This window comes from Sitophilus oryzae, unplaced genomic scaffold (assembly GCF_002938485.1).
Source record: "Sitophilus oryzae breed Bouriz unplaced genomic scaffold, Soryzae_2.0 scaffold_1393_pilon_pilon, whole genome shotgun sequence".
In the NCBI taxonomy this organism is placed as follows: Eukaryota; Metazoa; Arthropoda; class Insecta; order Coleoptera; family Curculionidae; genus Sitophilus; species Sitophilus oryzae.
In genome coordinates this window covers 347,997-373,520 of record NW_022146052.1, presented here as the reverse complement: position 1 = coordinate 373,520, position 25,524 = coordinate 347,997, and positions in this window count along the sequence as shown.

The window sequence follows — 25,524 nt, the reverse complement described above, 5'->3', positions numbered from 1 at the left end:
CTTTGTCGAACATATTCGTACAATAACAACAATACCACTGGCGGAAAGGTAGAGTATATTGCTGTCAAAACTAATGCCAAATTGGTTGATCCTAGGCCAAACGAAGAGACGGATGCTAACTTCGGTCCAGACATCAACTATTCTCTATATCTGAATGTTGGAGAAAAACCGCCAGCGTAAGCAAATGCAGAGAAAAGTTAAAGGCGGTTCAAAGACTCAAAGTCAAGGCTATAAGAGTGTGCCGTTGGTACCGCACGATATCTTCAGACGCTGCGCAGGTCCAGATCCATGATACCCATAGATTTACTATAGTTGGAGAACGGATAGAGAGTAAAAAACATCCCGAAAAAGAAAAGAATGAAAATAGGAAAATAACATTAGCCAAGGAGGCAAAATATAAATAAAAAAACTCGCTGGACCAGGAAACTCATTCTGAATTTGGAGAGTTGGGTAAATAGAAGTCACGGAGAGGTGGATTATGACATGACCCAATGTTCTTCTGGCCATAGTTGCTTTAGGCATTATTTATTTCGAACGCAGCTCATTAATAGTTCGAAATGTATATACAGTGATTTTAATGACTATACAGAACACACAATCTTTGAATGTCGAAGATGAGAGTCAGAGAAGAAGGAACTATTGAAGAAATTACAAAAAAATATATCACTCACCAATCCAGTTCCAGCTATGTTGCAGTCTATGGAAAACTGGGAGGCTGTACAAAACTACATGGAGACTGTCATACCTATAAAAGAGAAGGAAGCAAGACAGGCTATGTTCTATCACACAATCATATTAATACTTACCAAGGGAGTTTAAAACGTTCACTTTTCACGATGTTATGGACCTCTGAAGAACAGTCTCGGAGGATGCTTTTTACAAATACTCACCAAGGATATCATCACAGTACACACTTATCACGTGCCGTGATAAGTGTCATGATCAAACTTGGAGCTTGGAGAATTTGGAGAAGCGGCCAACAAATCTCTAGAATAGCGGAGCACAGACAGGATATTGTTCATAGTAGAACATTCGCCAATATCGACCTAATAAGCAAAGACAGAAAGACTGTTAAAGATGTGTGGGGTCTACTACAGCGCATTGAAAGCTTAATAGGCATTTAAAGCTGATGGGATTGACAGATGAAGCCATGGGCAAAAAAAACGATAGATAACATATTTTATGTTATCTATCGTTATGTTATCTATCGTTATGTTATCTATCAAATGTGCGATTCTTTGTACTAGGTAATGATAGTACATTGATAAAGAGCTATATGGGTGTTTAGTCTCCAAGTTGTAGAATTTTTAAAAAGGATAGGACTAAAGAATGTAACCTAAACATCAGAAGAGGACCATAATAGATCTGAAAAGGTCGCAGTAGAACAGACCGATAGCCACCTCAAAAATCTAATCTAATCTAATCTAAAGAATCTCCGTATATCAATAAAAAATATACGAAAAAGTCGTTAAATTTCTAGTAACTATATATTTACACCCTGTATAATACCTATCGTTTCCATTTCCTTCCCTTTAAATAACTCGGACGGCTTGTTTTTTCTTCCTATTCTCCTTTAATGTAATTAGAGATAGTGTACGGAGATCGCATTACGCTCTAGCGTAAGATAGCGTAAAGTGTATTACGAGCGTAAATGATATAAAATCGGGCAGGGCTCGACAATGTAATTCTAAATTATTATCTTGTAAACAAAAGGAAAGGAAATTGCCTATTTAATTTACAATCGCCGACGATCGGTGTCGGTAACAGATGGTAATTGGAATAAGTGCGATAAAGGTATTTAACTTATTTTAAGAAACGTAAAATATAAAAATATTAACAAACATGTTTTAAGCCAGGAGCGCGGGCGGTTCGAGGCTATTTGACGCCGGGGTGCGGATTGTGCGGAAAATTAGTCCAGTAAATGAAGGTTGAAACTGCCTAATTCGTCGTTGGGGACTTTTCAGACGGATTATGTACCTTTTGGGAAGTAGTTTTAGAGAAAAAATTGTAACACCGTGCTCGGTCAGCTTTGGCCGAAAAAAATGGCCCAAAATTTGCCAGGTTTTTGCAAATATCTGCCAAAATATGCAAGTTACAAAATTTTTATTGGTTTAAAAAATGAATCTTAGGTACTCAACTAGCAAATATAGTTCCTAATCCTTTTTAAAATGTCACTGCCTCTAAAGTATAGTTCCTAGGCCCACTCTGCTACTTAAAATGTTACTCTATAAGGAATAGTTTGCAGTATATTTCGAGAGTGACCGGTTAGTGCCTACCTACCATAAAAATGGAAAATAAACACCCCGAGTGCAAGTCGCAAACATGTAATTTAAAGAAGTGGCTGGAACTACCCGAATCTTCGAATATGACATCATAAAAGACCAAAAACTTGATAGTAACTTTTCAAAGTAGGGGTTACTAACAAGTGCTACCATAATGCCTTCATTAAGTTTTTGTTACTTTATAGTAACAATTTATGTTACGGGGTTGTCGCGGCCACGACACCTAGTTACTTCTAATTTATAGTAGCATTTAAAGTAGCAAAATGGTTACTGCTACCTTCCTAGGTTACTATAAAGTAGCCGTCGCTCATCCATTGCCACTAAAAAGTCACGGGGATCAAAAACGGCTACTTTATAGTGACTATAACTTAATATACCCTAATAAATGTAATTGCTTCAGTGCTGCTCTGTTTTAGTATTTTCTTTTACTTGCTTTTAAGCTTTATTAAAATTTTGTAAAATGCCTAAGGTGAATAAAAAGAAATTTAGATATTCTAGTACTTTCTACCGAAGACTATATTTCTACAAAAACTACATCTTTCTATAATCCTACTGATGAACATCATAAATCAGGTAGTGACTGTGATATTTTTGAAGTTGTTTCTGTAGATGAGTCTACACTCATCTACAGAAACAACTTCAAAAATATCACAGTCACTCAAGTCAGATAAACTAACACTACCTACTGTTAGTTCTTCCAGTTTAACGAAAGTTCCACATGTCGGTGGATAACACTTGGCTGTCACGAACCCGCGACTAGGTAGCTTCGTAACAGATAAGTCGCATTCACCAGTAGGCTACTTTGTAGTAACACATCATAGTAACTCTTTTAGTGGCAAAAACTACCCAAGACACTACCCGGCTACTCAAAATCTTTCCCCATTTTGGTCGCAGTTACTTAGCAGCACTTACTTAGCATATACGACGTAGCCGCCGATGATGGTCACCGCCCACTTTGTAGTGGCTTTAATAGTAGCAGTTACGTATCCTCCACTATAAATGCTAGTTGGGTAATTACCTAGAAAAATGTTTTTTATCATTTTTTACCGGCCTCGAAAATCCCTGAATTTTCCCTCCAAGTCTTAACGCTTCGGAGTTAGATTTCATAAGCATATCATCGATTAAACAAATTGTTTAATAACTGGGCTAAAATTTAATCCCACTAAAAACATAGAATGTATAAATATGCCAGTTTCTCAACACAATTTTTCCACTATAAAAGTTGTGAGATTTCTTGTAAAATCAAGTCAGTTTATTCTATTTAGTCTCTCTCTCTCTCTATTAGAATATCATATCGTGCAATTGCCAAGTCATGATAATTATGACAGAAATAAAGATGACTAATACTGATACTAACAATTTATAACAACATTATTGAATAGGTGTATAAAGAAAGACTAAAAAAAAATAAACTGACTTGGTTTTACATGCGATATCTCACAACTTTAGTGGCCACCACTCTCGGCTTTAGTGGCCACCTCGATCTCCAGACCTTTCTCTAATAGAAGATGTCTGGGATATGATGGGTAGAAGGTTACATAATTTACTGCACCCTCCATAAGCACTAGAGGTTCTACACCACGAAGTTCAGGTGGATTGGGGTATTACACCCTAGAAAGAGATTAACTTAGTGGTAGGTGGTAACATGTTCTGAAACAATGGTGAAAATTAAATTATTAAAAATTTCAGTATGCAGAAAAAAAATAAATAATATAATTTTCAAGTATTTTATTTTCGAAAAAGAGGCAAAGCTAATATTACTACTTAATGTCAATTAATATTATTCAAATCGATTGCAATTAACTGGCATGACTATAATTACTTGCATAACAAAGAAATAGTTAAGATCAGTTAGATAACAAGCCAATAAACGACAATAATTTCCATAAAAATATTGAAAGAACTAGATATAATTGAAACATTACCTAACAGGTGTTGTTATTAAACATAATTCGAAAACGAAAATAAAAGCGTCTAAAATAATACTCTTTTATGGTCTGGCCAAAATAGGAGAACAAACTAGTGAAAGTTAAAATGTTAAGATTGGGATTAACTCAAGCACCCATGTCCAAAATGGGCTAATTGCCCTCTTTGCCTTTTTGTGTTCGTGTGAGTGCGTAGCGATTTCAAGGATTTTATGATAAATTGCACGAAAGAACCGAATTGACCCGAATAGCTATAGGAGGAATCTTAAATGATTGCCTAATTTGCAGTAAATGGTAGCGTGTTTTAAATGACTTTATTTGATTCAGATACATTGGAACAATCATTAATGATGAGGCTCATTTTAGGCAAGATTTTAAGACACATAGAGATAAGTCAGAGGCAATTAGATTGTAAAGTGCCTAAATAGTTTGTAAACCTTCAGAAACTGATTTCATGTACTATATTCAACGCAATGTTTAAAAATAATAAATTGTAGTAGTTTATAATTAGACAGAGTTTTTACTTATTTAATATAATAAAATCTTTTAATTTACAGTTCCAGATTGACAACTTGCCAAAAGACAGTCTTTGTTGGGCATAGTCGCGAGACATTTTTTTTTCTAAGGCTACGCACGTTTTTGGTTAATAGGTATAGTCACAGACTAACCAGTTACAGACTAACCAGTCACAGACTAACAATTTGTGGTATAGTCTATTTCAACTCCTTTCATTCATTTTAAAAATATGTAAATGCATACTGCTTATATGGGGTGTTTTTTCAAAAGTTACTTACCTCTGTAACTTTTTAATTTTTTTTAGAAAAAAAAAATAAATTTGTTATATTAGTAGTTAGTAGTTTTCTGTCGCTTCCTGTTTCACCGGAAATGCCTATAACATTCGTTTTTTTAGCGAGAATGTCAGAACTTGACATATTATATGTCATTCTATTCGGAGTGTCATTTTCTATCGAATATAGTAAAAAAAACCGATGGTGCCATTTAAAAATTAAAAGTTGTAGTCATTTCCGGTGAAAGAGGAAGTGGCCGAAAACAATTGAAGACTTCAATCAATCCTGATTTATGTCATATACTACCGTACCAAATCTCGTTTATTTATCTGAAAAAAATTAATGTTATAGGGGTGCGTCACTTTTGAGAAATACCCGGTATATACAGGGTGGTCCGAATTGTATTCCGGAAACTTCGGCAGCATATTCTGCAGATAAAAATAAGTAAAAAAGTTCGTATAAATGTATGTCCTAAAATGCTTAGTTTCGGAGATACAGGGTGTAGAAGTTTCATTTTTATATCGATTTTTTCCAAATAATCTCTAAAGAAACGTCAATATTTGGATGAAAATTGGTGGATGGGTGTTTTCTGACATGAAAAATTTGATTTTGATATCAATATGACTCCCATTTGTAGGTGGCGCCACCTACATGGTTTTAACTGATTTGAAGAGTAATAACTTTTCGTCGGTACCTGTATAAAACAACTGAGTAAAAAAATATACATTTGCGACTTTTTCTACATAAAAAAGGTCTCTTGGTAAAAATCGCTACGAGTAATGGTTCTCGAGATATTTGGAATCTAAATTATCAATACCTGTCATCATTGACATAAATTAAACATGTTGATTAAATAGTAATTAGACTGAAATCACAAATTTGAAATCTTGTTTGATCTTGAATTTGAATCATTTTTTCGCAGAAAAACTTATGATTAATTTAAAAAAATAAAAATTTATTATTTCAGTCAAATAACTATACTCAACATGTGCTTATTTTTTGTCAATAATGACATGTATTGACTATTTACATTCTAAATATCTTGAGAACGGTTGCTCGTAGCGATTTTTACCAAGAGACATTTTTTACATAAAAAGTCATGAAAATGTATATTTTTTTAGTCAGTGGTTTTATACAGGTACAGTCGAAAAGTTATTACTCTTCAAAACAGTTAAAACATATGTAGGTGGTGCCCCCTACAAATAAGAGTAATTTTGACATCAAAATCAAATTTTTCGTGTCACAATACTCCCAGATACCAATTTTCATCCAAATATTGACGTTACTTCAGAAATTATTTGGAAAAAATCGAAATAAAAATGAAACTTCTACACCCTGTATCTCCGAAACTAAGCATTTTACGACATACTGTTCATTTATATGAACTTTTTTACTTATTTTTATCTGCAGAATATGCTGTCGAAGTTTCCGGAATACAATTCGGACCACCCTGTATATGATTTATATTAGTTGTTTTCATATAATAGTAGCAATACTCCCATAAAATGCACATTATTTTTCTGCAGTATCTCCCTTATGCTTGGCCTTTGAAAAAACGTTAAGAGGTATAACAAAGTACTATTTATTTTTAACAAAGAATTAGCCATTAAAGTTTTTCGCATTTGTTTTGAGATACCCTATATAATATAATTTTATTATTAATTTTTTAATGCAATGATATAAATTTGTCAACAAAATATTCTTATTAAATAAATATAATTGACTGAAGAGCTGTTGCAATAAGCTTCCCTAATAATTTTTAGCTAATTATTTTTTAATTGCTTACAAGATAAAACCTGGTAATGACAGTAGCACTTCGAGTCAATACGTTGTACATATATAATTAAATGCCGTAATGAGAAGTGACTTTTAAGTCGATCATACCTGCTGAAATAGGCATAGTAATCGCTCCGTGACAAGCCGGAAGTTCAAATCAATTTTTAATTAGCTACTCACAATGGGAAACATGCGATGGCTTTACATTTATTTTTGTTCTCTTTAGAGAATATCCTTAAATTATGAATGATAAAGATTTGAAAAAATCAATTTTGAATTGAATAAATCGATATTTATATGGCCATTCTATATACAATAAATTTTAAATATATAATAAATAAAAATACTAAAATGATTGTGATTATTTAATATACACGGGGTGTCAAAAAAATTGTGCATCTAACTCCGGTGAGTGATTCTAGAGGTAAAAATAAAACAAAAAGTTTCTATGCGATATGCCCTAAAATGTTTCCCAAAGAAATTACAGCCTTCGAAAGGTTAAATAAAAAAAAATAGTGCCCAAGCGAATGGCTATAGTTGGCTATAGTGTAAAATTCCGTAACAGCCCTGAAAGGGTACCATTAGGGTAGAGAGTATCCTTACAGATACAGTAGTTTCATTAAATGAAAATTAAAGCTAGGACTTTTTTTATGTAAAAAAGGTGCTCTTTGTTTAGTTCGAAACACTGAACGTTTTCAAGATATCTGCGTTTAAAGGTTTCGATATATCGATTTTAGCATAAGCGAAATCAGTTGATTAATTTAATTAAAATTTCTTTACATTTTATCATTTCACTAATACTGAAATCGATGTCTCCTAATCTTTCAACGCAAATATCTTGAAAACCGTTCACCTTTTCGAAATAAACGAAGAGCACCTGTTTTACATAAAAAAGTTCTAGCTTTTTATATCATTTATTGAAATTACTGTATCTATAAGGATAAAAGAAGTACCACCAGTAGTACTTCTACTCTAATGGAAAGTATCCTTTCAGGGCAACAGACTTTTTCACAATCGCCATTCGCTTTGGCATTAAAATGTGTGTAAGAGTACCAAATTTCAGGAAAAACGGTTTGCCAATGTTCTTAAAAATAAAGAAAATATATTATTTTGGTTCAATTTTTGAAGGGCTGTAACGGTCTTCGGGGAGCATTTTACAGCTTACGTTCATAAGAACTTTTTGTTTTATTTTTGTCTGTAGAAGAACCCACCAAAGTTAGATACACTATTTTTTGACACCCTGTATATTTTTTGTTGTATAAAACCCCCAGTTAATTTTTATTTTTATTTTATTTTTGGCATTTTCTATAGGCCTTGCTTTCTTTTATAGTTAATATCACAGATTAATATGATCTATTTTTTTACGTACTTAACTAAATTATGTATGTAAGTATCCTATACTTTCATACATGCTATACAATTACGTAAGATTATAAAAAGAAAATTCCGTTACATATGTTACATGTTTAAAAAATCTATTCATTTCATTAAGACACTGTTATGAGACCTTAAGAAAACTCAAATAAAAAATAGATATTGTCACATGCCTGCTAATAATATAGTTAAAGTATAATTAGTATACACGATATACAGGGTGTTCCAGGCTGAGCGTTTATTAGAAGTTTCTAGAGAACTGCAATATCTAAATAGAAAATATTTTGCACATCATTTCTTCATAACGAGATTATTACAACTATTGATTAAAAGTATTTTCAATATGGCGGCACTTCCGGAAATACCGGAAGTTGACAGCAACTTTCTTATTTCAAATGGATGTCTTCATTTTTTATTATATACTTAAATTCTCTGTAAAATTTTATACCTATCATTAACCCTTTTTGAGGAAAAAAATATTTAAAATTTTTGAACGAAAAAAACTGCGTGTCAAAAATATGTGTATAGCCTAAAGATCAAGTTTAGTGATTACCACAGCCACTGTGCCATAAAGAGAAGACATGTGGCTATCTATTTCAAAAACTAAATTGTTCGAATGTCATATAATAATAACCGCAGCTGTCATGGAATTGAGCAATTAAAAAATTATCACACATCATTTTTTTCAAATGGAAACCCACTTTTTTATTTCACTAGTGAAAAGCCTTTTCAATTCGTTATATTTTGACCATCCATGTTCCTATACCTAAAATACATTGTTTTTATGTTATTTAAGATTTAGTTTCAAAGCGTATATTTTTCTTGATTTTAACCAGTAGTCTATGACTTTAAACGTCAAGTGATGTTAAACAATAGATCTGGCCATGTCATATTGTGACACTTTGTTCAAAAAGCAGTGATGTGATATCGATCATCATTTCCAAGCCCACTTTGCGCTGTTTTTTTTTATCATACCGGATATTATTAATAAAAATAGACCGAAAACACGAGATATATTTTTGTAAATGCACTTTTTAAACTCTTAAGTCAGGCAGTATTTATTTATTATTTATAATATAGGAAATTCAAATAATTCGTTTTCTGATAGATGGAAATAAATTGTCTGACTGTTTGACACTTAATATCAAAGGAAGCTAGATAAAATCTACGTTTTCAAACTAAATCTTAAATAACTTAAAAACGCTTTATTTTAGGTATAGGAACATGTATTCTCAAAAAGCAACGAATTGGAAAACCTTTTCACTAGTGAAGTAAAAAAGTGGGCCTCCCTTTGAAAAAATAATTATGATAATTTTTTAATCGGTCAATTCCATGACAGCTAGCGCCATTATAATATGACATTTGAACAATCTAATTTTTGAAATAGATAGCCACGTCTTCTCTTTACGTGACAGTGGCTGCGGTAACATACAACATACAAATTTTGGCTGTGGCAACATACAACATACAACTTTTGGCTTTGGCAACATACAACATACAACTTTTTTTGACAAGTAGTTTTTTTCGTCCAAAAATTTTAAATATATTTTTTCTCAAAAACGGCTAATGTTAGATATAGAGTGTTTAACATCAATATTCATAGAATTTTACAGAAAATTTAAGTGTGTAATAAAAAATGGGGGCACCCATTTAAAATAAGAAAGTTGCTGTCAACTTTCGGTATTTCCGGAAGTGCCGCCATATTGAAAATCTTTTTAATCGATAGATCTCGTTGTAAAACAATGATGTGCAGAAAATCTGCAATCTAGATATTTTGGTTCTCTAGAAACTTATAATGCACGCTCGGCCTGGGACACCCTGTATACAGAATTACAGAATGAGCCAATAACTTCAAAAATAGCTGCTGTTTGGTAATATGATTTTATGTTAAACATTTTGGGTATTATACAGGGAGTTTTAAAAAATATGTGCCATTTCTCGTGGAGAGATTCCTCACGAAAAAATAAGATATAATTTTCATATCGACATAGATCCGATTCCGCTTTGTTTCGTAGCTACAGTGTGTTAAAGTCTTTATATTTTTTTGATTTAATAATAATGTTATTCCAAGTACTTTTAGCGATTCGAATGAAATATTGGGGGTAAAAGTTACTATAAATGCGACATATTTTAATGCTTAAAAAGTGTCGACATATTCGCCAGGGACGTGCATATGAGTTATTAGTGGAATATTTTTACAAAAAAGACATGTACGCCACTGACAATTGAATTGATTGATTTGAATTAATTGGTTTTTAAAAAATGAATAATGAATCGATCTTTATCTGCATACATACACACCTACTATCGATTTTGCTGCTTCAACAGCCTTCTCTTTTACTCATTACTACATCTTAACAAATTAAGTTTTTAGCTGAAAATAGTCTTGAAAAAGACGAGAATATACGTCGAAACGTCGGCAATTTGATAAAAAAGTTATTTTTATTTCCCGATCCTAAACCTGCTAACGCCATTTCAAAAAAATACCTTAAGCATATTTAACTTGAGTCACCCTCTATATAATATGTGTTTCTGTCACAGAATACCTAAACATTTGGTGTCCCATTGTTCCTATACCATAGCCGGCTTTCGTCACGGTCTGACAGAATCCACCGTGTGAACTAGAGACAAGTTCAACTGTTACATTTTTTTCTATTCATTGTTATGTGTCATTTCCTCGAGTCTGATGACGTTAGGGATGCTTAATCGTCGGTATCGTTTGTCAAGTGCCTTAGAAAATTAGTATAATGCATTATTAAACAAAGGACGTCTTTAAGTCGCATTGTTGTTATGGTTAATTATGTTAATTCTTTGTTCTTCCCACTATTATAAATAAAACTGTCTTGGTGTTCTAATATTGTGGTGATAAATATTCTGTAATGTGTCTAGGTTTGTCTGTTAATGACCGGTAATAATGGAAAGTGTTTTGTACTTTGAAAATTTTTGTAATTTTCCAATTTCCTTAAACTTTAGAATTAATGAAACAGTGTATGAAAATAATTTCTACTTGGCAATTGTCAATTTTTTTCCTCTACATAATGACAAGGAGAATTTCAGAGATTCACCATCTTCAACTTTCTTAATTTAAAAACAGATCTGTACCTACTTTTTGTTTCACTATTAAATGTTCTTCATAACTACTGGATGGAATTGTGGGAAGGGGTCCGAGTGGATGTTTTTGCTTTGCGTATTTTTTCGTCTTAGTGTTTGAAATTAGGGAACTACCCGGAACTACTACTATAATGCAATGCAAATGTAAATATTGTTAATCCAAAAAAAGTTTTGGGGATAACCGCAGAATGTTACCGTCACTTTTTTCTGTTTCATTTCTACATTGAAAAACATATAAAAAGAAAAAAAAATACAACATTCTACCACAGATTGTACTTAGATTTTTTTAAACATATAACTTACATTTGTTGAATTAGCTAAGTTATTGTTCTTCCTCAACTCAGTTTACAATAGTGCCTAGCAACAGTAAATTATGTCAAAAATATAGTAAGCAGTGCTACAATTTGTAATAATGACTGTCGAGTATAATCTCAATATTCTCTGACACACATTATGTGAATCACCACTACACATGTTCGCTATTTTCGTATAAAGTCAAGCATTTTTAACTATTTTGGAGATCTTGTAAAAGAAATAAAAGCTACAACGTGATGCCATTTTAGATGCAAATGCAGCAGTGTTTTATACAATTGTGTGGTTTATTTCAATTAATTTTTTCCGTTTTCCAAGAATAAATAATGAACTATTTTTATTTTACGTGTTTGTTTTAAGACAGGGGGGCCCGCAAAGGCTGGCAATCGCCATCCTGACTATATGGCCATTTCAACCCCTTAAAAGTCATAGTATACTATTTTTTGGGGAAAAATCGGTATTATTTGGAGAATTTAAAAACACCGCCATCTAGTGACCACTAGTTATTACGGTGCAGTTTTAGGATCCAAAATAAAACAAAAAAAAAACGTTTTTCCTTGACACCAAATTGATTAAAATTGATTCATCCAAAATCGATATCAATATTTGAGTATAAAAATATTTAGCCTTACCTCAACACTTTTTTGACAGTAGAATAAAAATGTGCATAATCGACCGAAAGATATAGTGCTTGTATTCTCAGCATCCTTCAATTCGTAAAATTTAGGAGAACATTAGTGTATTCAAATTTGTTGTTGTTAGCCTCTTGGCCCTCTAGCGGCCAGCTTTTAAACTTGAAAGTAATTTACAGTGAATTGTCTATAAATATTTTCCTTGCTATATTGATCTCGATTTACAGAAGGTGTCCTCTGTTATTGGACTACCCTGTACATTTTTTAATAGCTACACCAATAGCAGATGGTTTTAAAATTTAGGTTATCAATTAAAGGAACTTATATCTTCAAGATTTATCAAGGGAACAAGAGTTTAACATGAAATATGTACAAAGCAAAAATGATTCACTTATAAAGGTTGTTAATTATATACTTCCAGCGTTCAGCGTTAATTCTATTACAATAATTTAATATTAGAACAATATTTCAATAATTGCTAGAAAAAAACGCTAGGGAAAAAATTGGTAGGAAAATAATTGTTACAACAAAAATTGCTGGAAATGTAATTACTATGAAAAAACAGTTATAAAAAACAGATAGGAAAAAAATTGTCGGGAAAAAAATTGCTAGGGAAAAAGTTGCTAGGGTATAATTGATAAAAATATGACTGTTAACTAGAAAAATTGAAAGGAAAAAATCTTAGGAACAAAGTGTTGGGAAAAGAAATGCAAAATAATTGCAAGAAAAAAAGTCTTGCACTTGACGATTGCATTGCAATCGGACCATTGCAAAGCATGTTCAGCTAGAGAAGCGACGATTTCAACAAACGGCATTCAAAAATACTAGAAAATTCAAAAATCTACTCTGATTTTGAAATCACAGACAGCTGTCAGTATTCTCACAGAATATATATCTAAGCTATATATTCTGTGGTATTATGTATTCTCTCGTTGAATAGAATATAACAAAAGTTTCAAAAAATAAAGGCAAATCAATACGTTATAATTGAGAATTTATATTGACTTGTGTGTGACTAATTTTTACAATACTTTTAAAAGAAAACCTTTTCATACAATATAAAATTATAAGTGTTTCTCAATTCAAAAATTCCAAATTCTGAAAACACCTATTTACAAATTATCTCACTTCAAAAATCACCGACAAAAAACTACATTTTATGGATTTTACATACACATCTTGCATATCTATATCCCTTTGGTCGACCTTCCATGTTTCCTGTATATTTAACATTCAAAATGACATCACTCAACTCGAACACATCAGTAGTCCCTTTTTTTTAATTCATCAAAACTCTAGTAACATTATAAAACAAATTTCTGCAGTATAAGTCCCCCCATTTAACCCCCATTCATATTTTAATAATAATTCATGATAAATTATAAGCGATTAAAGTGAATCATAGTTTCACTATAAAATAAACGATATGTCCGCCAACGGACGTAAAAATCGTAATAATTTTCACTGATTTATTTTTGTTCTGTATCGGGGTTTATTGAATGAACGAGAAAAAAGGTCAAACGAGCTCAAGTCTGGCGATATGGGAGGCTCACATTAACCTACATTCGAATGACTAAACCGATTTTTAACTTCTTAAGTTATATTTTGATTATATGTATATTATTTCTGTTTATTTTTTTATTTTTGTATGTTATATGATTTCCTCTTTTATGAAATTATTGTTGATTTATCACTGAACATTTTATAAAGTTTATTGTATTACAATACAATTTTATAATTAATTATCCATTTCATCTAATTTTACAAAATAAATATTTAATTTCACTCCTTTAGTACCATTTACAAATTTCGTACCATTCTTATGCATAAAATCAAACTTACCACAAGCTGAAAGGCCATGATTTTGCAAATGTTTACCAAGGTCATGATCTGAATCATATTACCTATATTTTTTATTTTGGGAATGATTACAATACAAGAAAATAACTAGGAAAGTATTCAAGAATTAATATTATAAATAAAACTGTACTCACTCTACAAAAATTTTGAACAAATTTAAAGTGTTATATTTTTTTATTTTCTCACTTACTCTCATGATTTTTTTAGGAATAAATATACCAACTTTAATTCGTAAACTCAGTTTTTTTATAAACTTTAGTATTATGTTTATTATAAAGGGTTGTTTTTAACTTTAAAACACCCTGCGTGTTTTACTACAGATAACACAGATAATTTAGAATATTATCTGTTCTAAAAAATATGTTGGTCAGAACTCAGAACTACGTTTCCTGAGCATTTATTTGTTTTTTTTGGTCCATGTCAACACAGCCTAGGTTAATTTTTAAGAGCGAAGTTAAATTGTCACCAACAATTTCCAATGTTTTCATTTAAAATTACTTTTGCATTGTAACCTTTACCTGATGCCTGAAACTGAAGTAATATTAGACCTGAATAAACTCAAGACACATCGTCTGAAATATACCAAGGACAGTTCCACAAAATAGTAGACAAGTACAATGAAAAAATTGTCTTTATACTGATGGCTCCAAAACACAAACTGGTGCTGGATGTGCAATTATTATAAACGAGTCAGCTTTCCAATGGACTTTGGAACATGAAGCATCAGCTTTCTTCACAGAACATTTTGCGATCTGGAAAGTATTATCCTACACAAGGTGCTACAAATTCGAGGTACGAGCATTGGTAACTCGGTAACCGTAATAGATACGAACATGGTTAAATTGGAGCAAAGTTGCGCTTTGGGATGTTCACCAAGATGCCATCAAAAAAGTTTTAAAAAGTTCAAGGATTGCTGAGTTTTTTGGGTTTGAAAACGGATATTTTTGAAAATCAATTTTATTTTTTCCTGTCGAAACTTTTTAGAAGATCAAAAAACTAATTGCACATTCTAATAGCCACTTTATTAGGAATATCTGATAGTATTTTTCAAGTCAGCTGATAATTTGTGGGATACAAAGGCCAACTTAATTTTTTTAAATACGGACCTGCATTTTTTATTTCAGATTTTGAAAGAACTCGCTCTCCTGGGTACAATGATATGCCACACTTAATATTTTTTTTTGTTTTGGAAATTTGGACATAATTTATTTAAACTAATTTCAAGTCCGGCTCTGTTTTTTTTTAATATTTAATATATTCATCGTTACAATATTGATAAGCTTTCAAACTTAACAGTGACGTGGGTTGAATACGGAAAATCAAATTCAATAAAATAATAAAAAATATTATAAATAAAATGTAATATAAACAATCAAATCATTTCCCCGGAAGATGGATTGGAAATGGTAGAGCACTATAATGGCCAGCGAGGTACCTGAACCATCTAATGACGTCAAGTACTTCGACAGGTCCAAATTTTACAGAAAAGTGAAATCAACACATCTCGGCAGTTACAATAAAGAGTACAAAATGCATTCGAAAGTATAAGAAGATCTATTCAAAAGCTATAAATAAAATTGAACGAAAAATAAATTTGTGCAATAGGGAGGGTGGTAACCCTTTCCAACATGTAGACTATGTAAAGCATTAGAAACTAGTTTGTAGAAGTTAATTTATTCATAATAACTATGATTAATATTATGCAAATGATTAGATCGTACACTGAGAATTTCAAATTCACAGTAAGAAAAGTTAAAAATAATATATTTAAATTGCTGATCTGGATATTATTTATTTGAATCTTTCAATTGGCTCAATTTTCCTTATTCAATGTTAATTAGCACTGATCAAAATGTTGTTGCGATGAATATAATCAGATTAAATAATTTAAAAAACAGAGTCGGATTTTTTTTAAATAATAATTAAATAGTTTTTTTGCTGTTAAGGTACCCAAAATTAAAAAAAATATAAAGTGTGGCATATAGTTGTACTCAGGAGACCGAGTTCTTTCATAATCTGAAATAAAAAATGCAGGTCCGTATTTAAAAAAGTTAAGATGGCGTCTGTATCTCACAAATTATCAGCTAATTTGAAAATCTAAAAATACTATCAGATAGCCCTAATAAAGTGGCTATGATAATGTGTAAATAGTTTTTTGATTTTCTAAAAAGTAACGACAGGAAAAAATAAAATTAATTTTTAAAAAAATCCGTTTTTTCCAATCCTTGAAATTTTTAAAACTTTTTTGATGGCATCCTGGTGAACAGCCCAAGGCGCAACTTGGCCCCAATTTAACTATCTGCGTATCTATTACGGTTACCGAGATACCAATGCTCGTACCTCGAATTTGTAGCACCCTGTATATATCATCGAGGAATATAATCAAACTACAGTGGTAATTGTTTCTTACTCTTTAGAGGTCGTGTCAAAAATTAATGACATATTTGTCCAAGATCCTCTGAAACAAAAAATTCAGACACTTATTCGAGAGTGCAGCGAAATGGAAAACAAATTCACGTTTGTATGAGTCCCAAGCCACACTAATATACTTAGCAACACAATGACAGATGAAGCTACTCAGCAAGCTGTTAGAAGAGATAACATTGATTTTCCTAATATGAGTACAGTACGTCTGTCCATTCTGTAGCTCCGGGGTATCCGTGAGAGGGGAAACGATGTTTTCTCGATGTTTTTCGTAAAAAATTAGACGACGCGTCCCATCAATAAAAATTCGACAAATTTGCAAGTAGCCAATAAAGTGAGTGGGCGGAGCGATTTGCGGTGACGCACTCGTCAAATCGACGTATAAAATATATTGCTGTTTATTTAAATGTTTTTTGCCCGCATTCCTTTCATAGACACAGATCCAGCAGATGTACTGTAAATATGATTTTAAAATACTATTACATAAAAGAAAAGAAAGGGAATGGCAGTATGAGGGGATAGGTAAACCTTCAAGGCTGCGCGCAATAAAACAGAGTGTGTCAACCTCATCCTTAAGTCTTGCACTAGGACGACCGGATGAATCCAGAGTGCATCGTCTTTGTATTGGGCATACTGCAGTGATTCATGCATAACTGCTTAAAAGAGAAATGCCTCCAATGTGCACAGTCTGTGATGTTGAGTTGACAGTAACTCACATTATATGTGAATGTCCTCAATATAAGGTAGAAAGAAGTAGATTCCATATATACCTACGTGGTGAAATTTGTGAAAATTTAACCGAAGAACCAAAATTAAAAATATTTTGAACTGTTTGAAAGATATTAATATATACCACCAACTCTGATACTCACCTGTGATACTCTAATCCAACTGTGATACTGTGATATACATAATATACACAGTTTTATGTTGTCAATGTAGATTTTAACTTTTGAATTGTCCTTGTAAGAGTAGATTGCTTGAGGGATACCCTCTGTAATTACATTGTTATCAATAACGAGTTGTAAATGGCTAATGCTCTGGTGATGGATACCTTGGAAATAAAGATATTACTTTTTGATATTATTTTTTAATATGACGTGGTGGTTTTAGTGACTCTTGTCTTAATGTAATATAAATTCTCTTTAAAATAAGTAAATTGACAGCCATTTTCGTTTAAACTGGAAGTTCCTCCAGTTTCCAAAGTGGAAAATATTTTAAAAAGTAAGAATGCTTGGACAGAATTTTAACTTTCGAAACATTTAGATTTGTATCTGAATTAGGTGTTAATAAACTTTTAAAGTAGACACCAGTTTCACAAAAAACTCTGTATTTACTTATGATCGAATTACACTACAAAAAGTGTAAGTGTACAAAAAAATGCTAGTGCCATTAAAAGATTTTCTTCATATTATTTAGTAGTTTATATCCAAACGGAGAAAAATATATTTTCTTCTATACTTACCACTTTCCAGTATGTTATAAATACTGCTCTGTCAATAGAAAAAGCTGCCATTAGCTTAACTTCGATTACGGACACGTCAATTAAAAATAATTCTCAAGGTTCTCCTCTCTGATTTAAGCTTATATAAAGCGTTATTTTTTCCCTGGTTAATTTATCCTTTTACTAGATTAAATTAATTTAAACAACCGCACTTATGTGCTTTCTTACCCATAGGCTTAATTATACAAAACTTGCAATTTAGCACAGAACAGGTTATCGAACGGGCTTCGAGAGTTTTTTGCCACTAAAGGTTGCCACACACAGTCAATTTTTCCCCAAAGTTTCGACTGAGCAGCCCAAGCCTTTAGATATTCCTCAGTGTATGCTGAAAACTTTAAGGCTGCCCGTGGATTGCACAGGATGGCCCATTTTTGTGTGTTTTGCAGGGTTTCTCGTCTATGACTCGAGCTACAAAGATAGGAGGGAACAGGTAAGCATTGGGAGGCACCAGGTAAGCGTTCAAAAAGAATGTGTCTCATTGACTTTAAGTTATTGCATAAGGTGTATTTCGGAAGGGGTTCATTTCTGATAATATATGATTGGGTAAGATATGAATGACCTGTGAGGGTTCTAACAACTTTACAGAAAGATCCGCGTTCAAGAGAATATATATTTTGATACAGATGAAGTGGCATATGTGATCTAAGTTTATTAGTTCCTTCGAGGATGTCCCATTCATTATGAATCATACTGAATCAGAAATGAGAAGAAGAGATTGAGCAACCGGGCTGTAAAAAGCACAGCCAACACCTTGGTCATATTTCGAGCAGTCTGTGTAAAAACAAATATAGTAACGATGTTTCAGATTTTTTTAATTTACAAAGTTCCATATTAACTGAAATAGGATCCTTCCTTAGAGGGGGCAGTGTGTCGGAAAAAGTGGATACAGGTATATTAGGAATGTGTATTTGGGAGGAAAATAGGTAGTATTTTATATTAATGGGGCGTTTGTATTTTGGATGAACAATATACGTTTCACTGTCTTGTAAGTCGAAGAACTTGCCATTTTCAATCAAAACAGGCTTTGACTTAATGGATATTCCATAATTAAGAGTATGGAGAGTTCTGCTATGATACAGGGAAGAATATCCAGATAAGGCATAAAGACTCTCCACCGGTGTGGTGCGAAAGGCATCCAAAGATAATCGTAGTCCCTGGTGGAGTATTGTATCCAATGATTTTAGGTAAGACTTTCTGACAGAGTTATAGACAACATCACCATAGTCAAGTTTAGATAGTATAGAACTATTAAGTAGTTGAAGAAGACAAGTTGGATGGCAACCCCATTTAGAATTACCAAAAGCCTTAATGATGTTTGAGACACTTTGATTTAATATAAGATAAATGAGGCTTGCATGATACTGAACCATCCAAGATCAATCCAAGGTTTCTGACATCACTATGCTAGTTTTTTTTATGAAACTAATGATTCTACACACGGATTTGTTCTAGCCCTCTGGGTTCCTGAAATACAGGGCGAAATTAAAAATGTTGCATTTTTGACCTTCTTCGGTTATAATAAATGCATGTAATTGTATCCCTTTTAGTGCCGTAACCATAGAGTAAAGCCGTAACTATGGTCAGTCAGAGATTAAGAAATTATACCGTGGGAAAATTTGCGGTGACAGGCAGTTCTAATAAGTTTTTGGAAAAATACAGTGAAATTTAAAAAAAATGCACGATTTTCAACATCTTTTTTTGCGAAAAAAAACTCATAGACGTGTTCCTGGGGTCGAAATATACCTACCACTCCAGAAAATATTTGCACTTATTTAAGACTCACCCTGTATAATTTATCGAAAAGGTAAAAACTGAGTCCCATAGAGCTTTTCACGCAGAAATTCAGTGGCGTAACTAGATTTTTGCTGCGAACTGTCATACTTGAAATATAACCCAAACTTATGTTTTTTTTTAATGGGATACTCTGTATATTAAATTTTTATTTTATTTGCCTTATTATAAGCTTTGTAGAAATATAACATGCGCTACTTATTTTCATAAACAAAGTAAAATATGCATTATTTAACTATTAACAAAGGCAGCCAGTTTAAAATAGGTAATCAAAAAAATCGAATAATTTATTTGACGTAAAATTTTGGATATTGAATTGGATATTGACTATTCCGTGTGTAGAATTATTGCACAGGTGCATTAAAAATACCAATAACTTCAGAGTTATTGACAGACAGCGTGTTATCTATGTATATTTCAGATTTAGTTCATATGGTAGGTGCGATATAGAACATCTAGTTAACTTGTGCAACCTGTTTTCCGAATCGTACCATTTACAAAGCCCTTGACAAATTGATATTTCTGTTGAAATAATGCTTAATAAAAATTTGAAGAAAAAAAAATGAGTTTGTGGGGAGATCAAACTATACATATAATAGCAATAATCACAACCAACCAGTCCTAAGCTATTTTTTTCTATAGTAAGTTAATTTACAGGTTTGCGCTGTGTACCAAACAAAAGGTTCCAGACCTCGATGGCGCAGTTTTGCCTTGAGGAAAAACTGCATGTGTGTGGCTACCTTTGGAGACTGTCTATTTTGCCGGTTTTTGTTTAGTATCTACTTGTTACATTTCACACGTAACAATAGCGTTATGTTATGTCAAAAAGTCTAGGTATACGTGTAAGGCATTATGCTTTAACAAATAGGTTTAACAGTCACATGCCGGAAGAGAAATATATATTTATTATTTAAATAAATAAAAATTAAATGGTGGTTTGTGAGTAATAAATGAAAAAGACTTAGATACTTTAGATAAATAAGTAAATATAGGTATAATAATAATATAAGCGCTGTAAACCTCCTGACGTTGGTTTTGGAGGCTCACAGCGCTTTCAGATGGAGCGGAGCGTTCGCGACGGATCGTCCGTCGTGTTTTTTTCAAGATAGCCGTCGGACGAAATCACCTGGACGGAGCATACGCGACCCATGTGAAATTGTTCTTATAAACTCATGGTACTTGCTCGAAGTCGCGGACGGTCCGCTCCATCTGAAAGCGCTGTTACTTGAAAATATAAAAATATTTTTTTTGTTTGCTGATATATTGTTTATCGTTTCTCTTTTTGTATTACTAATTGGGACATTTTATATACAAAAAAAGCATTAATCTTACTATGCTATCTGATGTCTTATTTGATTAATTAAGCAAAGAATAATGTTGAGATTATAAAAATTAGTCCGTGTAATGTTTCTCACCAGAAATTTTACATAACAAAATAATAGTAATTGAAACAATATGGTAAAATTTCATACCGAATAAATCAAAGTCGAAGCAAAACAATTGGAACGTGAAAGAAAGCACTGGTACCGCATTATTTTTGTAAAAAAAAACGATTATGTAACGTTCTAGTGGTAATTTTTTTTTCTTAAGTTATCTATTACCGTTAACGGAATTATTTGTTTTTGTTTACGAAATAATAGTCTCTGTCATTTTCCTGCGTTTTAGGCCAATAATTTGTATTGTGTTGTATTCGGAAGATTCGTGTTCAATTGAAGGAACTTCGGACAATTTTTGTTCCTAAAAATATCTTTATGCATACAGGGTGTCCCAAACATAAGTGCAAGCATTAGTATTTTAACTGGTAGTGTATAGCGGCCTCAGAAATACGCCTATGAGGTATTTTTTGCAAAAAAAAAATTTAAAATTGGAATTTTTTTAAAAAAATTTGGAAATTTTTTTTAGTTTTAAGTTAAAAAACATAATTTCTTGATAAAATGGCAACATAGGTAGTAGCTTAAATTTACATGAAATAAATTACAGAAAAGATCCAGTTCTCAAAATTTTAGCCAAAAATCATTTTTTTTGGAAATTTTCTAAGTAAAATAACTCGGTTATTTTGGACTTATTTGAAAAGCGGTATAGAGAAAAAATGTTACTTTTGACCAGATCTACCACACTTTAAAATACTTGCACTTATTCCTGGAACACCCTGTATATACAGGGTTGTTCACCACATACGACACGGAGTATTGTAGCTAAACGGCTAGATTTTTACAAATTGTAAGTTTTGGGTTCGTTGAAGGACTATTAGAGCTACAATTTAAAAATATTTTTACAAGATACAGAGTGTCCCAAATAAATAAAAAATATCAAAGTTGTATTTTTTTAAATGGAACACCCTATATATTATTACATTTTTAGTTTCTACGATTAAAATAAAGGTAAATTTGATTAAGGTTTATTACACTTAAACCTTACCGTTTTTGAAATATCTTCAATTTTGTGAAATTGCAGTATAAATTTTAAGGCTTCATTTCTCCGAGGGTATCAAAGTTTTTAATACTAAATATTTACTGAAATTTATTTATTGATCAGTTATTGTATTGCAATAATAAAGACTTTACTACCTTATACAGAGTGTCTAAAAATTTATTTTAAATAATTACTAGCTATAAACGGCAATAACTTGTTTAATTTAAATGGAACACCCTGTATATTTTATGCGAATCAGATGCACAATTTAATTGTCTATCAAATTGTATTATACCATTTTTTACCTATCTCTTCAAGTTTCCGTAGAAAATGCATTTTTTTGTAATTTAGAACTCATTTATCAATATACCCATGGAATACTGACATTTTAGATTATTTTAAAGATGTACCAAATTTTTAAAGAGTACAGATACTATATTGTCGATATAGTTCGTTTATTTCATTAAAAAATAAAAAAACTGTTTAAATATTTGTTAAAGAGGACCAATTAATATGATTCCAGTATTCAAACTACATTAATTGACTGTTTGCGTTGATTAATAATAATTGCTCCAAATACTAAAAAACTGAATTATGTATGTGTATTAGACAGTGTGGTAAAAAGTAACACTTTAAAAATGATATTTAATTTTTTGACACATGCTTATTTATAACAACAGAGACGTTCATTTTCATAACTTATTATTATATTGATTTCTGATTCAAATCCACCTTTATTTAGAATAATTTATTAACGAACACAATTAAGTATGTAGTTAATTAGTATTTGGGTGGAAATACTGGTGATATATTTAATTAATGGTATACTCTTTTATAAAGATTTAAATAGTTTTCTTTTTGCATACAAATGGCCTAGTAATATTGTCGTTTTAGTAAAAACGATAATATTACTAGTCTGTACATTTTGTACATTTGTTGTTATAAAAACAATCTAAAATGTCAATATTCCATGGGTATATTGATAAATGAGGTCTAAATTATAAGAAAATGCATTTTCTACGAAAACTTGAAGGTATAGGTAAGAAATGGTATAATACAATTTGATAGACAATTAAATTGTGCATTTGATTATCATAAAATATTTGCATTTGATATCATAAAATATACAGGGTGTTCTATTTAAAGTAAATAAGTTATTGCCGTTTAAAGCTAGTAATTATTTAAAATAAATTTTTAGACACTCTGTATAAGGTAGTATAATTTTTATTATTGCAACACAATAACTGATCAATAAATAAACTTCAGTAAATATTTAGTATTAAAAAACTTTGATATCCTCGAAGGAAATGAAGCAAAATTTATACTGCAATTCGTAAAATTGAAAATATTTCAAAACGGTAAGGTTTAAGTGTAATAAACTTTAATCAAATTTACCTTTATTTTAATCGTAGAAACTAAAAATGCAATAATATACAGGGTGTTCCATTTAAAAAAAATACAACTTTGATATTTTTTATTTATTTGGGACACTCTGTATCTTGTAAAAATATTTTTAAATTGTAGCTCTAATAGTCCTTCAACGAACCCAAAACTTACAATTTGTAAAAATCTAATAGTTTAGCTACAATACTCCGTGTCGTATGTGGTGAACAACCCTGTATGTATATTATTATATTTAATTTTCCAGTCCATGTTTTACAGCGCTATTGCATGGCAGACTTTAAGAGGATGAACTTCTGGGAAGAAAATCTATGCAATAATTATAAAAGAATTATAATGAAATATTATACAGGGTGAGCCTTAAATAATTGCAAATATTTTAGGGGCAGTATTTTTCAAAATTTGGGATTTTGGAAAAAAATGGATTTTTTTAGTTTTTAGTTAAAAAATATTATTTTTTGATAATATGGCAACATAGGTAGTAGATTAAATTTACAAGAAAGAAAACCGAGAAAAGATCCAGTGGTTCTTAAAATCTAAGTAAAAAATCATTTTTTTTTCATTTTTATGGACTATTATTTGGACTTAAGTATTTGAAAAACGGTAAAGAGAAAATATATTTCTTTTATCGACATCTACCAGAGAACCAGAGCCCTGAAGGTATTTGCACTTATTTAAGACTCGCCCGGTATTACTTTACTTGTTACATGTATAATATTTGCTATAATGGTATTAATTTTTGTTGATAATAAAACTTAAGTTTCTGATTATTCTTAATTAAATTTTATGGTTGTTCTCTTTGGTTGTTCTCATTATATTTTTTAATTCTTTTCTCTACCTGTTAGTAATTGGCCACGCAACTCTAACAAGATCTGTTTTGTCCCAGAAGAATCTGGGTTTATGTTTTTAAGTTGGTTTTTGCGTGACTTCGCTTCTTTAGCGGCAATTTTCAGGACGGAAAGCGTGTCAATGCGTCTGATCTATCGGAAAACGCTCCGTAAAAGACAAAAAAGGTCACTTAGTTATACGCGTAGTCTAGCTATATTTGGTTAAAATTGTACCGCTATATTTGGCGGTGATTATGGGACACAGCTTTGACAAATAACTAATCACGTAAGTGAAGCTGCTGTTTTATTGGGAATCAATTAAGTAGATTTTTTATTGCTTTTAATTTATTATACGATTTAAATTAAATTTCATTCTATTGTCTTTTATCAAGGACAAAGAATAAATAATTAGCAATTTACCAAAAAGATTAATCTTTATTCAGTGACAAGCTGATCCGGCTAAATTTGTACCACCTAACAGTAAAGTAAAGCCAAAAATGAGAGTTTTTTTGTCAGTTCTCGTAGTACGGATGACTGACTGACTGACCGAATATTCTGGAATGATTGAGATCAATCAGTTTGACAGTTTTCATTATTGTTTTCCATATTCTTATTCCATATTTTTATTTACATTTTGATTCAGGTATTTTCTATATATTTCGATATCTTCCTATAGATTTTAATATCCACTATTTCTCCACTATTTTTCGTAGAATTTCTATTCTATAATCTCGGGTATGTCACTGATTTGCGGTGGACATCAATAACAAATAAGCACTAAGAGTGCGCGACGCAGCTCTCAATTGCGAAATATGGCGGAGTTCCAAACCTAATTTATTTAAAAATTACTTTTTCGTATACAGGGTTGTTCACCACATACGACACGGAGTATTGTAACTAAAAGATTAGATATTTACAAATTGTTAGTTTTGGGTTCGTTGCAGAACTATTAGAGCTAAATTTTAAAAATAATTTTGCACGATACAGTTTGTCACAAATATGTAAAAAATATTATAGTTGTATTTTTTTTAAATGGAATACCTTGTTTATTATTCTATTTTTAGATTCTACGATTGAAATAAAAGTAAATTGGGTTAAGGTTTAT